The following is a 16,992-nucleotide window of genomic DNA, read 5'->3' as shown; positions in this document are numbered from 1 at the left end:
AGTAATAATCCGCCACCAGTGTCAGGATCAATCCCCCCTCCCCAGCCCAGTGTCACAATCTCCCCACAGTGTCAGTAACGATCCCCCCCAGTGTCAGTAACAATCCATCCCCCAGTGTCAGTAACAATCCCCCCCAGTGTCAGTAATGATTCCCGCCCAGTGTCAGTAACAATCACCCCCAGTATCAGTAACAATCGACTCCAGTGTCAGTAACAATCCCCCACAGTGTCAGTAACAATCCCCCCCAGTGTCAGTAACAATCCCCCTACCAGAATCAGTAACAATCCCCCGCAGTGTCAGAACCAATCGCCCCACCAGAGTCAGTAACAATCCCCCCCAGTGTCAGTAACAATCCCCCAGTGTCAGTAACAATCCCCCCCAGTGTCAGTAACAATCCCCCCACCAGTCAGTAACAATCCCCCCAGTGTCAGTAACAATCCCCCCCAGTGTCAGTAACATTCCCCCCAGTGTCAGTAACAATCGCACCCAGGCCAGTGTCAGAAACAATCTCCCCAAGGCCAGTGTCAGAAACAATCTCCCCATGCCCACTGTCAGTAACAATCCCCTCGTGTCAGTAACAATCCCCCCCAGTGTCAGTAACAATCCCCCCCCAGTGTCAGTAACAATCACCCCATGTCAGTAACAATCCCCCCAGTGTCAGTAAAAATCCCACCCAGTGTCAGTAACATTCCCCTCCAGTGTCAGTAACAATCCCTCCCAGTGTCAGTGACAATTCCTCCCAGTGTCAGTAACAATCCCCCCCGTGTCAGTAACAATCCCCCCCAGTGTCAGGAACAATCCCCCCCAGTGTCAGTAACAATCCCCCCCAGTGTCAGTAACAATCCTGTCCAGTGTCAGTAACAATCCCGCCCAGTGTCAGTAACAATCCCCCCATGTCAGTAACAATCCGCCCATGTCAGTAACAATCCCCGCCAGTGTCAGTAACAATCCCCCCCAGTATCAGTAACAATCCCTCCTGTCAATAACAATCCCCCCAATTTCAGTAACAATCCCCCCGTGCCAGTAACATTCCCCCCCAGTGTCGGTAACAGTCCCCCCCAGTGTCAGTAACAATCCCCCCCAGTGTCAGTAACAATCCCCCCAGTGTCAGTAAAAATCCCCCCGGTGTCAGTAACAAACCCCCCCAGTGTCAGTAACAACCTCCCCCAGTGTCAGTAACAATCCCCCCCAGTGTCAGTATCAATCCCCCCCAGTGTCAGTAACAATCCCCCCCAGTGTCTGTAACAATCCCCCCATGTCAGTAACAATCCCCCCGTTGCAGTAACAATCCCTCCAGTGTCAGTAACAATCCCCCCCGTGTCAGTAACAATCCCCCCCCAGTGTCAGTAAAATCCCCCCCAGTGTCAGTAACAATCCCACCCAGTGTCAGTAACATTCCAACCCAGTGTCAGTAACAATACCCCCAGTGTCAATAACAATCCCCCCGAGTGTCAGTAACAATCCCCCCCAGTGTCAGTAACATTCCAACCCAGTGTCAGTAACAATCCCACCCAGTATCTGTAACAATCCCCCCCAGTGTCAGTAACAATCCCCCCCGTGTCAGGTACAATCCCCCCCCAGTGTATGTAGCAATCCCCCCCCAGTGTCAGTAACAATCCCCCCAGTGTCAGTAACAAACCCTCCCAACCCAGTGTCAGAAACAATCTCCCCAAGCCCACTGTCAGTAACAATCCACCCGTGTCAGTAACAGCAACCCCCAGTGTCAGTAACAATCCCCCCCAGTGTCAGTAACAAGCTCCCCCATTGTCAGTAACAATCCGCCCCCACTGTCAGGATCAATCCCCCCACCCCAGCCCAGTGTCACAATCTCCCCCCAGTGTCAGTAACGATCCCCCCCAGTGTCAGTAACAATCCCCCCCAGTGTCAGTAACGAACCCCACCAGTGTCAGTAACAATCACCCCATCTCAGTAACAATCCCCCCCAGTGTCAGTACAAATCCCCCCCAGTGTCAGTAACAATCCCCCCCAGTGTCAGTAACAATCCCTCCCAGTGTCAGTGACAATTCCCCCCAGTGTCAGTAACAATCCCCCCCCGTGTCAGTAACAATCCCCCCCAGTGTCAGGAACAATCCCACCCAGTGTCAGTAACAATCCTGCCCAGTGTCAGTAACAATCCCCCCCATGTCAGTAACAATCCCCCATGTCAGTAACAATCCCCCCCAGTGTCAGTAACAATCCCCCCAGTGTCAGTAACAATCCCCCCCAGTGTCAGTAACAATCCCCCCCACTGTCAGTAACAATCCCCCCATGTCAGTAACAATCCCCCCAGTTTCAGTAACAATCCCCCACAGTATCAGTAACAATCCCCCCCAGTGTCAGTAACAATCCCCCCCAGTGTCAGTAACAATCCCCCCCAGTGTCAGTAACAATCCCCCCAGTGTCAGTAAAAATCCCCTCAGTGTCAGTAACAAACCCCCCCAGTGCCAGTAACAATCCCCCCAGTTTCAGTAACAATACCCCCCAGTCTCAGCAGCAATCCGTCCCCCAGTGTCAGCAACAATCCCCCCCCAGTGTCAGTAACAATGCCCCCCAGTGTCAGTAAAAATCCCCCCCAGTGTCAGTAACAATCCCCCCCAGTGTCAGTAACAATCCCTCCCAGTGTCAGTAACAATACCCCCCAGTGTCAGTAACAATACCCCCGTGTCAGTTACAATCCCCCCCAGTGTCTGTAACAATCCCCCCAGTGTCAGTAACCATCACCCCCCATTGTCAGTAACAATCCCGCCCAGTGCCAGTAACAATCCCCCCCAGTGTCAGTAACATTCCAACCCAGTGTCAGTAACAATCTCCCCAGTGTCAGTAACAATTCCCCCCAGTGTCAGTAACAAACCCTCCCAGCCCAGTGTCAGAAACAATCTCCCCAAGCCCACTGTCAGTAAAAATCCACCCGTGTCAATAACAACAACCCCCAGTGTCAGTGACAATCCCCCCCAGTGTCAATTACAATCTCCCCCATTGTCAGTAACAATCCGCCCCCAGTGTCAGGATCAATCCCCCCTCCCCAGCCCAGTGTCACAATCTCCCCCCAGTGTCAGTAATGATCCCCCCCAGAGTCAGTAACAATCCGTCCCCCAGTGTCAGTAACGATCCCCCCACCAGTGTCACTAACAATCACCCCATGTCATTAACTATCCCCCCGCAGTGTCAGTAAAACTCCCCCACAGTGTCAGTAACAATCCCCCCCAGTATCAGTAACAATCCCTCCCAGTGTCAGTGACAATTTCCCCCAGTGTCAGTAGCAATCCCCCCACCGTGTCAGTAACAATCCCCCCCCAGTGTCAGGAACAATCCCCCCCAGTGTCAGTAACAATCCCCCCGTGTCAGTAACAATCCCGCCCAGTGTCAGTAACAATCCCGCCCAGTGTCAGTAACAATCCCCCCCATGTCAGTAACAATCCGCCCATGTCAGTAACATTCCCCCCGTATCAGTAACAATCCTCCCCAGTGTCAGTAACAATCCCCCCCAGTGTCAGTAACAATCCCCCCCAGTGTCAGTAACAATCCCCCCGTCAGTAACAATCCCCCCAGTGTCAGTAACAATCCCCCCCAGTGTCAGTAACAATCCCCCCAGTGCCAGTAACAATCCCCCCAGTGTCAGTAACAATGGCACCCAGCCCAGTGTCAGAAACAATCTCCCCAAGCCCACTGTCAGTAACAATCCCCCCGTGTCTGTAACAAACCCCCCCAGTGTCAGTAACAATCCCCCCCCAGTGTCAGTAACAACCCTCCCCGTGTCAGCAACAATCCCACCGCAGTTTCAGTAACAATCTCCCCCAGTGTCAGTAACAATCTCCCCCAGTGTCAGTAACAATCCCCCCGTGTCAGTAACAATCCTCCCCAGTGTCAGTAACAATCCCCCCCGTGGCAGTAACAATCCCCCCATTGTCAGTAACAATCCCCCCCGTGTCAGTAACAATCCCTCCCAGTGTCAGTAACAATCACTCCCAGTGCCAGTAACAATCCCCCCCAGTGTCAGTAACAATCCCCCCCCAGTGTCAGGAACAATCCCCCCCAGTGTCAGTAACACTCCCCCCCAGTGTCAGTAACAATCCTGCCCAGTGTCAGTAACAATCCCGCCCAGTGTCAGTAACAATCCCCCCATGTCAGTAACAATCCGCCCATGTCAGTAACAATCCCCGCCAGTGTCAGTAACAATCCCCCCCAGTGTCAGTAACAATCCCCCCCAGTATCAGTAACAATCCCTCCTGTCAGTAACAATCCCCCCAATTTCAGTAACAATCCCCCCGTGCCAGTAACAGTCCCCCCCAGTGTCGGTAACAGTCCCCCCCAGTGTCAGTAACAATTTCCCCCAGTGTCAGTAACAATCCCCCCAGTGTCAGTAAAAATCCCCCCGTGTCAGTAACAAACCCCCCAGTGTCAGTAACAATCTCCCCCAGTGTCAGTAACAATCCCCCCCAGTGTCAGTATCAATCCCCCCCAGTGTCAGTAACAATCCCCCCCAGTGTCTGTAACAATCCCCCCATGTCAGTAACAATCCCCCCGTTGCAGTAACAATCCCTCCAGTGTCAGTAACAATCCCCCCCGTGTCAGTAACAATCCCCCCCCAGTGTCAGTAAAATCCCCCCAGTGTCAGTAACAATCCCACCCAGTGTCAGTAACATTCCAACCCAGTGTCAGTAACAATACCCCCAGTGTCAAAAACAATCCCCCCGAGTGTCAGTAACAATCCCCCCCAGTGTCAGTAACATTCCAACCCAGTGTCAGGAACAATCCCACCCAGTATCTGTAACAATCCCCCCCAGTGTCAGTAACAATCCCCCCCGTGTCAGGTACAATCCCCCCCCAGTGTATGTAGCAATCCCCCCCCAGTGTCAGTAACAATCCCCCCAGTGTCAGTAACAAACCCTCCCAACCCAGTGTCAGAAACAATCTCCCCAAGCCCACTGTCAGTAACAATCCACCCGTGTCAGTAACAACAACCCCCAGTGTCAGTAACAATCCCCCCCAGTGTCAGTAACAAGCTCCCCCATTGTCAGTAACAATCCGCCCCCACTGTCAGGATCAATCCCCCCACCCCAGCCCAGTGTCACAATCTCCCCCCAGTGTCAGTAACGATCCCCCCGAGTGTCAGTAACAATCCCCCCCAGTGTCAGTAACGAACCCCACCAGTGTCAGTAACAATCACCCCCCAGTGTCAGTAACAACCCTCCCCGTGTCAGTAACAATCCCACCGCAGTGTCAGTAACAATCTCCCCCAGTGTCAGTAACAATCTCCCCCAGTGTCAGTAACAATCCCCCCGTGTCAGTAACAATCCCCCCCAGTGCCAGTAAAAATCCCCCCCTGGCAGTAACAATCCCCCCATTGTCAGTAACAATCCCCCACGTGTCAGTAACAATCCCTCCCAGTGTCAGTAACAATCACTCCCAGTGCCAGTAACAATCCCCCCCAGTGTCAGTAACAATCCCCCCAGTGTCAGTAACAATCCCCCGCATATCAGTAACAATCCCCCCAGTTTCAGTAACAATCCCCCCAGTGTCAGTAACAATCCCCCCCAGTGTCAGTAACAATCCCCTCCCAGTGTCAGTAACAATCCCCCCCAGTGTCAGTAACAATCCCCCCCAGTTTCAGTAAAAATCCCCCCGTGTCAGTAACAATCCCCCCCAGTGTCAGTAACAATCCCCCCCCGTTTCAGTTACAATGCTCCCACAGTGTCAGTAACAATCCAACCCCAGTGTCAGCAACCATACCCCCCCAAGTGTCAGTAAAAATCCCGCCCAGTGTCAGTAACAATCCCCCCCAGTGTCAGTAACATTCCAACCCAGTGTCAATATCAATCCCCCCAGTGTCAGTTAGAATCCCCCCCAGTGTCAGTAACAATCCCCCCAGTGTCAGTAACAATCCCACCCAGCCTAGTGTCAGAAACAATCTCCCCATGCCCACTGTCAGTAACAATCCTGCCATGTCAGTAACAACAACCCCCAGTGTCAGTAATAATCCCCCCCAGTGTCAGTAACAATCTCCCCCACTGTCAGTAATAATCCGCCACCAGTGTCAGGATCCATCCCCCCTCCCCAGCCCAGTGTCACAATCTCCCCACAGTGTCAGTAACGATCCCCCCCAGTGTCAGTAACAATCCATCCCCCAGTGTCAGTAACAATCCCCCCCATTGTCAGTAATGATTCCCGCCCAGTGTCAGTAACAATCACCCCCAGTATCAGTAACAATCGACTCCAGTGTCAGTAACAATCCCCCCCAGTGTCAGTAACAATCCCCCCCAGTGTCAGTAACAATCCCCCTACCAGAATCAGTAACAATCCCCCGGTGTCAGAAACAATCGCCCCACCAGAGTCAGTAACAATCCCCCCCAGTGTCAGTAACAATCCCCCAGTGTCAGTAACAATCCCCCACAGTGTCAGTAACAATCCCCCCACCAGTCAGTAACAATCCCCCCAGTGTCAGTAACAATCCCCCCCAGTGTCAGTAACATTCCCCCCAGTGTCAGTAACAATCGCACCCAGGCCAGTGTCAGAAACAATCTCCCCAAGCCCACTGTCAGTAACAATCCCCCCGTGTCAGTAACAATCCCCCCCAGTGTCAGTAACGATCCCCCCCCAGTGTCAGTAACAATCACCCCATGTCAGTAACAACCCCCCCCAGTGTCAGTAAAAATCCCCCCCAGTGTCTGTAACATTCCCCTCCAGTGTCAGTAACAATCCCTCCCAGTGTCAGTGACAATTCCTCCCAGTGTCAGTAACAATCCCCCCCGTCAGTAACAATCCCCCCCCAGTGTCAGGAACAATCCCCCCCAGTGTCAGTAACAATCCCCCCCAGTGTCAGTAACAATCCTGCCCAGTGTCAGTAACAATCCCGCCCAGTGTCAGTAACAATCCCCCCATGTCAGTAACAATCCGCCCATGTCAGTAACAATCCCCGCCAGTGTCAGTAACAATCCCCCCCAGTATCAGTAACAATCCCTCCTGTCAGTAACAATCACCCCAATTTCAGTAACAATCCCCCCGTGCCAGTAACAGTCCCCCCCAGTGTCGGTAACAGTCCCCCCCAGTGTCGGTAACAGTCCCCCCCAGTGTCAGTAAAAATCCCCCCGTGTCAGTAACAAACCCCCCCAGTGTCACTAACAATCTCCCCCAGTGTCAGTAACAATCCCCCCCAGTGTCCGTATCAATCCCCCCCAGTGTCAGTAACAATCCCCCCCAGTGTCAGTAACAATCCCCCCATGTCAGTAACAATCCCCCCGTTGCAGTAACAATCCCTCCAGTGTCAGTAACAATCCCCCCCGTGTCAGTAACAATCCCCCCCAGTGTCAGTAACAAACCCCCGCGTGTCAGTAAGAATCCCACCCAGTGTCATTAAAAATCCCCCCCAGTGTCAGTAACAATCCCACCCAGTGTCAGTAACATTCCAACCCAGTGTCAGTAACAATACCCCCAGTGTCAATAACAATCCCCCCGAGTGTCAGTAACAATCCCCCCCAGTGTCAGTAACATTCCAACCCAGTGTCAGTAACAATCCCACCCAGTATCTGTAACAATCCCCCCCAGTGTCAGTAACAATCCCCCCCGTGTCAGGTACAATCCCCCCCCAGTGTCTGTAGCAATCCCCCCCCCAGTGTCAGTAACAATCCCCCCAGTGTCAGTAATAAACCCTCCCAGCCCAGTGTCAGAAACAATCTCCCCAAGCCCACTGTCAGTAACAATCCACCCGTGTCAGTAACAACAACCCCCAGTGTCACTAACAATCCCCCCCAGTGTCAGTAACAAGCTCCCCCATTGTCAGTAACAATCCGCCCCCACTGTCAGGTTCAATCCCCCCACCCCAGCCCAGTGTCACAATCTCCCCCCAGTGTCAGTAACAATCCCCCCCAGTGTCAGTAACAATCCGTCCCCCAGTGTCAGTAACAATCCCCCCCAGTGTCAGTAACGATCCCCCCCCAGTGTCAGTAACAATCACCCCATGTCAGTAACAATCCCCCCCAGTGTCAGTAAAAATCCCCCCCAGTGTCAGTAAAAATCCCCCCCAGTGTCAGTAACAATCCCTCCCAGTGTCAGTGACAATTCCCCCCAGTGTCAGTAACAATCCCCCCCCGTGTCAGTAACAATCCCCCCCAGTGTCAGGAACAATCCCACCCAGTGTCAGTAACAATCCTGCCCAGTGTCAGTAACAATCCCCCCATGTCAGTAACAATCCCCCATGTCAGTAACAATCCCCCCCAGTGTCAGTAACAATCGCCCCAGTGTCAGTAACAATCCCCCCCAGTGTCAGTAACAATCCCCCCCAGTGTCAGTAACAATCCCCCCCAGTGTCAGTAACAATCCCCCCAGTGTCAGTAAAAATCCCCCCAGTGTCAGTAACAAACCCCCCCAGTTCCAGTAACAATCCCCCCAGTGTCAGTAACAATACCCCCAGTCTCAGTAACAATCCGTCCCCCAGTGTCAGCAACAATCCCCCCAGTGTCAGTAACAATCCCCCCCAGTGTCAGTAAAATTCCCCCCCAGTGTCAGTAACAATCCCCCCCAGTGTCAGTCACAATCCCTCCCAGTGTCAGTAACAATACCCCCCAGTGTCAGTAACAATCCCCCCGTGTCAGTTACAATCCCCCCCCAGTGTCTGTAACAATCCCCCCAGTGTCAGTAACCATCACCCCCCATGTCAGTAACAATCCCGCCCAGTGCCAGTAACAATCCCCCCCAGTGTCAGTAACATTCCAACCCAGTGTCAGTAACAATCTCCCCAGTGTCAGTAACAATTCCCCCCAGTGTCAGTAACAAACCCTCCCAGCCCAGTGTAAGAAACAATTTCCCCAAGCCCACTGTCAGTAAAAATCCACCCGTGTCAGTAACAACAACCCCCAGTGTCAGTGGCAATCCCCCCAGTGTCAATTACAATCTCCCCCATTGTCAGTAACAATCCGCCCCCAGTGTCAGGATCAATCCCCCCTCCCCAGCCCAGTGTCACAATCTCCCCCCAGTGTCAGTAATGATCCCCCCCAGAGTCAGTAACAATCCGTCCCCCAGTGTCAGTAACAATCCCTCCCAGTGTCAGTAACGATCCCCCCACCAGTGTCACAAGCAATCACCCCATGTCATTAACAATCCCCCCCAGTGTCAGTAAAAATCCCCCCCAGTGTCAGTAACAATCCCCCCCAGTGTCAGTAACAATCCCTCCCAGTGTCAGTGACAATTTCCCCCAGTGTCAGTAGCAATCCCCCCACCGTGTCAGTAACAATCCCCCCCCAGTGTCAGGAACAATCCCCCCCAGTGTCAGTAACAATCCCCCCGTGCCAGTAACAATCCCGCCCAGTGTCAGTAACAATCCCGCCCAATGTCAGTAACAATCCCCCCCATGTCAGTAACAATCCGGCCATGTCAGTAACATTCCCCCCCAGTATCAGTAACAATCCTCCCCAGTGTCAGTAACAATCCCCCCCAGTGTCAGTAACAATCCCCCCCAGTGTCAGTAACAATCCCCCCGTCAGTAACAATCCCCCCAGTGTCAGTAACAATCCCCCCCAGTGTCAGTAAACATCCCCCCCAGTGTCAGTAACAATCCCCCCCAGTGTCAGTAACATTCCAACCCAGTTTCAGTAACAATCCCCCCAGTGTCAGTAACAATCCCCCCCCAGTGTCAGTAATAATCCCCCCAGTGTCAGTAACAATCCCACCCAGCCCAGTGTCAGAAACAATCTCCCGAAGCCCACTGTCAATAACAATGCCCCTGTGTCAGTAACAACATCCCCCAGTGTCAGTAACAATCCCCCCCAGTGTCAGTAACAAGCTCCCCCACTGTCAGTAATAATCCGCCCCCAGTGTCATGATCAATCGCCCCTCCCCAGCCCAGTGTCACAATCTCCCCCCAGTGTCAGTAACGATCCCCCCCAGTGTCAGTGACAATCCGTCCCCCAGTGTCAGCAACAATCCCCCCCAGTGTCAGTAACAATCCCCCCCAGTGTCAGTAACAATCCCCCCCAGTGTCAGTAACAATCCCCCCCATCTCAGTTACAATCCCCCCCGTGTCTGTAACAATCACCCCCAGTGTCAGTATCAATCCCCCCAGTGTCAGTAACATACCCTCCCAGCCCAGTGTCAGAAACAATCTCCCCAAGCCCACTGTCAGTAACAATCCACCCGTGTCAGTAACAACAACCCCCAGTGTCAGAAACAATCTCCCCCATTGTCAGTAACAATCCGCCCCCAGTGTCAGGATCAATCCCCCCTCCCCAGCCCAGTGTCACCATCTCCACCCAGTGTCAATAACAATCCCTGCCAGTGTCAGTGACATTTCCCCCCAGTGTCAGTAACAAGCCCCCCCGTGTCATTAACAATCCCCCCCCAGGGTCAGGAACAATCCCCCCCAGTGTCAGTAACAATCCCCCTCAGTGTCAGTAACAATCACGCCCAGTGTCAGTAACAATCCCGCCCAGTGTCAGTAACAATCCCCCGCATGTCAGTAACAATCCCCCCAGTGTCACTAATAATCCCCCCGTGTCAGTAACAATCCCCCCCAGTGTCAGTAACAATCCCCCATGTCAGTAACAATCCCCCCCAGTGTTAGTAACAATCCCCCCCAGTGTCAGTAACAATCCCCCCCCAGTGTCAGTAAAAATCGCCCCCAGTGTCAGTAACAATCCCTCCAGTGTCAGTAAAAATCCCCCCAGTGTCAGTAACAAACCCCCCCAGTGTCAGTAACAATCCCTCCAAGTGTCAGTAACCATCCCCCCCAAATGTCAGTAACAATCCTGCCCACTGTCAGTAACAATCCCCCCCCAGTGTCAGTAACATTCCAACCCAGTGTCAGTAACAATCCCCCCAGTGTCAGTTACAATCCCCCCCAGTGTCAGTAACAATCCCCCCAGTGTTCAGTAACAATCGCACCCAGCCAAGTGTCAGAAACATATCTCCCCAAGCCAACTGTCAGTAACAATCCCCCCGTGTCAGTAACAATCCCCCCCAGTGTCAGTAACAATCCCCCCAGTGTCACTAACAACCCTCCCCATGTCAGTAACAATCCCACCGCAGTGTCAGTAACAATCTCCCCCAATGTCAGTAACAATCTCCACCAGTGTCAGTAACAATCCCCCCGTGTCAGTAACAATCCCCCCCAGTGTCAGTAACAATCCCCCCCATGGAAGTAACAATCCCCCCAGTGTCAGTAACAATCCCCCCGTGTCAGTAACAATACCCCCAGCGTCAGTAACAATCCCCCCGTGTCAGTAACAATCCTCCTCAGTGGCAGTAACAATCCCACCCAGTGTCAGTAACAATCCCTCCCAGTGTCAGTAACAATCCCCCCCGTGTCAGTAACAATCCACCCCAGTGTCAGTAACAATCCCCCCAGTGTCAGTAACAATCCCCCCCAGTGTCAGTAACAATCCCCCGCATGTCAGTAACAATCCCCCCAGTTTCAGTAACAATCCCCCCCAGTGTCAGTCACAATCTCCCTCACTGTCAGTAATAATCCGCCCCCAGTGTCAGGATCAATCGCCCCTCCCCAGCCCAGTGTCACAATCTCCCCCCAGTGTCAGTAACGATCCCTCCCAGTGTCAGTAACAATCCCCCCAGTGTCAGTAACAATCCCCCCCGTGTCAGTTACAATCCCCCCCATGTCTGTAACAATCCCCCCCAGTGTCAGTAACCATCCCCCCCGTGTCAGTAACAATCCCGCCCAGTGTCAGTAACAATCCCCCCCAGTGTCAGTAACATTCCATCCCAGTGTCAGTAACAACCCCCCAGTGTCAGTAACAATCCCCCCAGTGTCAGTAACAATCCCCCCAGTGTCAGTAACAAACCCTCCCAGCCCAGTGTCAGAAACAATCTCCCCAAGCCCACTGTCAGTAACAATCCACCCGTGTCAGTAACAACAACCCCAGTGTCAGTAACAATCCCCCCCAGTTTCAGTAACGATCCCCCCCAGTGTCAGTAACAATCCGTCCCCCAGTGTCAGTAACAATCCCCCCTGTGTCAGTAACGATCCCCCCCCAGTGTCAGTAACAATCACCCCATGTCAGTAACAACCCCCCCCAGTGTCAGTAAAAATCCCCCCCAGTTTCAGTAACATTCCCCCCCAGTGTCAGTAACAATCCCTCCCAGTGTCAGTGACAATTCCTCCCAGTGTCAGTAACAATCCCCCCCGTGTCAGTAACAATCCCCCCCCCCCAGTGTCAGGAACAATCCCCCCCAGTGTCAGTAACAATCCCCCCCAGTGTCAGTAACAATCCTGCCCAGTGTCAGTAACAATCCCGCCCAGTGTCAGTAACAATCCCCCCATGTCAGTAACAATCCGCCCATGTCAGTAACAATGCCCGCCAGTGTCAGTAACAATCCCCCCCAGTGTCAGTAACAATCCCCCCCAGTATCAGTAACCATCCCTCCTGTCAGTAACAATCCCCCCAGTTTCAGTAACAATCCCCCCGTGTCAGTAACAGTCCCCCCCAGTGTCGGTAACAGTCCCCCCCAGTGTCAGTAACAATCCCCCCCAGTGTCAGTAACAATCCCCCCAGTTTCAGTAAAAATCCCCCCGTGTCAGTAACAAACCCCCCCAGTGTCAGTAACAATCTCCCCCAGTGTCAGTAACAATCCCCCCCAGTGTCAATATCAATCCCCCCCAGTGTCAGTAACAATCCCCCCCAGTGTCAGTAACAATCCCCCCATGTCAGTAACAATCCCCCCATTGCAGTAACAATCCCTCCAGTGTCAGTAACAATCCCCCCCGTGTCAGGAACAGTACCCCCCCAGTGTCAGTAACAAACCCCCGCGTGTCAGTAAGAATCCCACCCAGTGTCAGTAAAACCCCCCCCAGTGTCAGTAACAGTCCCACCCAGTGTCAGTAACAATACCCCCAGTGTTAGTAACAATCCCCCCGAGTGTCAGTAACAATCCCCCCCAGTGTCAGTAACATTCCAACCCAGTGTCAGTAACAATCCCACCCAGTATCTGTAACAATCCCCCCCAGTGTCAGTAACAATCCCCCCCGTGTCAGGTACAATCCCCCCCCAGTGTCTGTAGCAATCGCCCCCCAGTGTCAGTAACAATCCCCCCAGTGTCAGTAACAAACCCTCCCAGCCCAGTGTCAGAAACAATCTCCCAAGCCCACTGTCAGTTACAATCCACCCGTGTCAGTAACAACAACCCCCAGTGTCAGTAACAATCCCCCCCAGTGTCAGTAACAAGCTCCCCAATTGTCAGTAACAATCCGCCCCCACTGTCAGGATCAATCCCACCTCCCCAGCCCAGTGTCACAATCTCCCCCCAGTGTCAGAAACGATGCCCCCCAGTGTCAGTAACAATCCGTCCCCCAGTGTCAGTAACAATCCCCCCCAGTGTCAGTGACGATCCCCCCCCCAGTGTCAGTAACAATTACCCCATGTCAGTAACAATCCCCCCCAGTGTCAGTAAAAATCCCCCCCAGTTTCAGTAACAATCCCCCCCAGTGTCAGTAACAATCCCTCCCAGTGTCACTGACAATTCCCCCCAGTGTCAGTAACAATCCCCCCCCGTGTCAGTAACAATCCCCCCCAGTGTCAGGAACAATCCCACCCAGTGTCAGTAACAATCCCGCCCAGTGTCAGTAACAGTCCCCCCCATGTCAGTAACAATCACCCATGTCAGTAACAATGCCCCCCAGTGTCAGTAACAATCCCCCCAGTGTCAGTAACAATCCCCCCAGTGTCAGTAACAATCCCCCCCACTTTCAGTAACAATCCCCCCATGTCAGTAACAATCCCCCCAGTTTCAGTAACAATCCCCCACAGTATCAGTAACAATCCCCCCCAGTGTCAGTAACAATCCCCCCCAGTGTCAGTAACAATCCCCCCAGTGTCAGTAAAAATCCCCCCAGTGTCAGTAACAAACCCCCCCAGTGCCAGTAACAATCCCCCCAGTGTCAGTAACAATGGCACCCAGCCCAGTGTCAGAAACAATCTCCCCAAGCCCACTGTCAGTAACAATCCCCCTGTGTCTGTAACAATCCCCCCCAGTGTCAGTAACAATCCCCCCCAGTGTCAGTAACAACCCTCCCCGTGTCAGTAACAATCCCACCGCAGTGTCAGTAACAATCTCCCCCAGTGCCAGTAACAATCTCCCCCAGTGTCAGTAACAATCCCCCCGTGTCAGTAACAATCCCCCCCAGTGTCAGTAACAATCCCCCCCGTGGCAGTAACAATCCCCCCATTGTCAGTAACAATCCCCCCCATGTCAGTAACAATCCCTCCCAGTGTCAGTAACAATCACCCCCAGTGTCAGTAACAATCCCCCCCAGTGTCAGTAACAATCCCCCCAGTGTCAGTAACAATCCCCCGCATGTCAGTAACAATCCCCCCAGTTTCAGTAACAATCCCCCCGTGTCAGTAACAATCCCCCCCCAGTGTCAGTAACAATCCCCCCCCAGTGTCAGCAACAATCCCCCCCCAGTGTCAGTAACAATCCCCCCCAGTGTCAGTAAAAATCCCCCCCAGTTTCAGTAACAATCCCCCCCAGTGTCAGTAACAATCCCCCCCGTTTCAGTTACAATGCTCCCACAGTGTCAGTAACAATCCCCCCCCAGTGTCAGTAACCATACCCCCCCCAAGTGTCAGTAACAATCTCGCCCAGTGTCAGTAACAATCCCCCCAGTGTCAGTTAGAATCCCCCCAGTGTCAGTAACAATCCCCCCAGTGTAAGTAACAATCCCACCCAGCCTAGTGTCAGAAACAATCTCCCCAAGCCCACTGTCAGTAACAATCCCGCCATGTCAGTAACAACAACCCCCAGTGTCAGTAATAATCCCCCCCAGTGTCAGTAACAATCTCCCCCACTGTCAGTAATAATCCGCCACCAGTGTCAGGATCAATCCCCCCTCCCCAGCCCAGTGTCACAATCTCCTCACAGTGTCAGTGACAATCCCCCCCAGTGTCAGTAACAATCCATCCCCCAGTGTCAGTAACAATCCCCCCCAGTGTCAGTAATGATTCCCGCCCAGTGTCAGTAACAATCACCCCCAGTATCAGTAACAATCGACTCCAGTGTCAGTAACAATCCCCCCCAGTGTCAGTAACAATCCCCCCCAGTGTCAGTAACAATCCCCCTACCAGAATCAGTAACAATCCCCCGCAGTGTCAGGAACAATCGCCCCACCAGAGTCAGTAACAATCCCCCCCAGTGTCAGGAACAATCCCCCAGTGTCAGTAACAATCCCCCCCAGTGTCAGTAACAATCCCCCCACCAGTCAGTAACAATCCCCCCAGTGTCAGTAACAATCCCCCCCAGTGTCAGTAACATTCCCCCCAGTGTCAGTAACAATCGCACACAGGCCAGTGTCAGAAACAATCTCCCCAAGACCACTGTCAGTAACAACCCCCCCGTGTCAGTAACAATCCCCCCCAGTGTCAGTAACAATCCGCCCCAGTGTCAGTAACAACCCTCCCCATGTCAGTAACAATCCCACCGCAGTGTCAGTAACAATCCCCCCCAGTGTCAGTAACAATCCCCCCCAGTGTCAGTAACAATCCCTCCCAGTGTCAGTGACAATTCCCCCCAGTGTCAGTAACAATCCCCCCCCATGTCAGTAACAATCCCCCCCAGTGTCAGTAACGATCCCCCCCCAGTGTCAGTAACAATCACCCCATGTCAGTAACAACCCCCCCCAGTGTCAGTAAAAATCCCCCCCAGTGTCTGTAACATTCCCCTCCAGTGTCAGTAACAATCCCTCCCAGTGTCAGTGACAATTCCTCCCAGTGTCAGTAACAATCCCCCCCGTCAGTAACAATCCCCCCCCAGTGTCAGGAACAATCCACCCCAGTGTCAGTAACAATCCCCCCCAGTGTCAGTAACAATCCTGCCCAGTGTCAGTAACAATCCCGCCCAGTGTCAGTAACAATCCCCCCATGTCAGTAACAATCCGCCCATGTCAGTAACAATCCCCGCCAGTGTCAGTAACAATCCCCCCCAGTATCAGTAACAATCCCTCCTGTCAGTAACAATCCCCCCAATTTCAGTAACAATCCCCCCGTGCCAGTAACAGTCCCCCCCAGTGTCGGTAACAGTCCCCCCCAGTGTCGGTAACAGTCCCCCCCAGTGTCAGAAACAATCTCCCCAAGCCCACTGTCAGTAACAATCCACCCGTGTCAGTAACAACAACCCCAGTGTCAGTAACAATCCCCCCCAGTTTCAGTAACGATCCCCCCCAGTGTCAGTAACAATCCGTCCCCCAGTGTCAGTAACAATCCCCCCTGTGTCAGTAACGATCCCCCCCCAGTGTCAGTAACAATCACCCCATGTCAGTAACAACCCCCCCCAGTGTCAGTAAAAATCCCCCCCAGTTTCAGTAACATTCCCCCCCAGTGTCAGTAACAATCCCTCCCAGTGTCAGTGACAATTCCTCCCAGTGTCAGTAACAATCCCCCCCGTGTCAGTAACAATCCCCCCCCCAGTGTCAGGAACAATCCCCCCCAGTGTCAGTAACAATCCCCCCCAGTGTCAGTAACAATCCTGCCCAGTGTCAGTAACAATCCCGCCCAGTGTCAGTAACAATCCCCCCATGTCAGTAACAATCCGCCCATGTCAGTAACAATGCCCGCCAGTGTCAGTAACAATCCCCCCCAGTGTCAGTAACAATCCCCCCCAGTATCAGTAACCATCCCTCCTGTCAGTAACAATCCCCCCAGTTTCAGTAACAATCCCCCCGTGTCAGTAACAGTCCCCCCCAGTGTCGGTAACAGTCCCCCCCAGTGTCAGTAACAATCCCCCCCAGTGTCAGTAACAATCCCCCCAGTTTCAGTAAAAATCCCCCCGTGTCAGTAACAAACCCCCCCAGTGTCAGTAACAATCTCCCCCAGTGTCAGTAACAATCCCCCCCAGTGTCAATATCAATCCCCCCCAGTGTCAGTAACAATCCCCCCCAGTGTCAGTAACAATCCCCCCATGTCAGTAACAATCCCCCCATTGCAGTAACAATCCCTCCAGTGTCAGTAACAATCCCCCCCGTGTCAGGAACAGTACCCCCCCAGTGTCAGTAACAAA

The sequence above is a fragment of the Somniosus microcephalus genome, chromosome 9, assembly GCF_052327205.1.
Source record: "Somniosus microcephalus isolate GS21.2 chromosome 9, FLI_Smic_1.0, whole genome shotgun sequence".
NCBI lineage: Eukaryota > Metazoa > Chordata > Chondrichthyes > Squaliformes > Somniosidae > Somniosus > Somniosus microcephalus.
Note: the sequence above shows the minus strand (reverse complement) of the source record.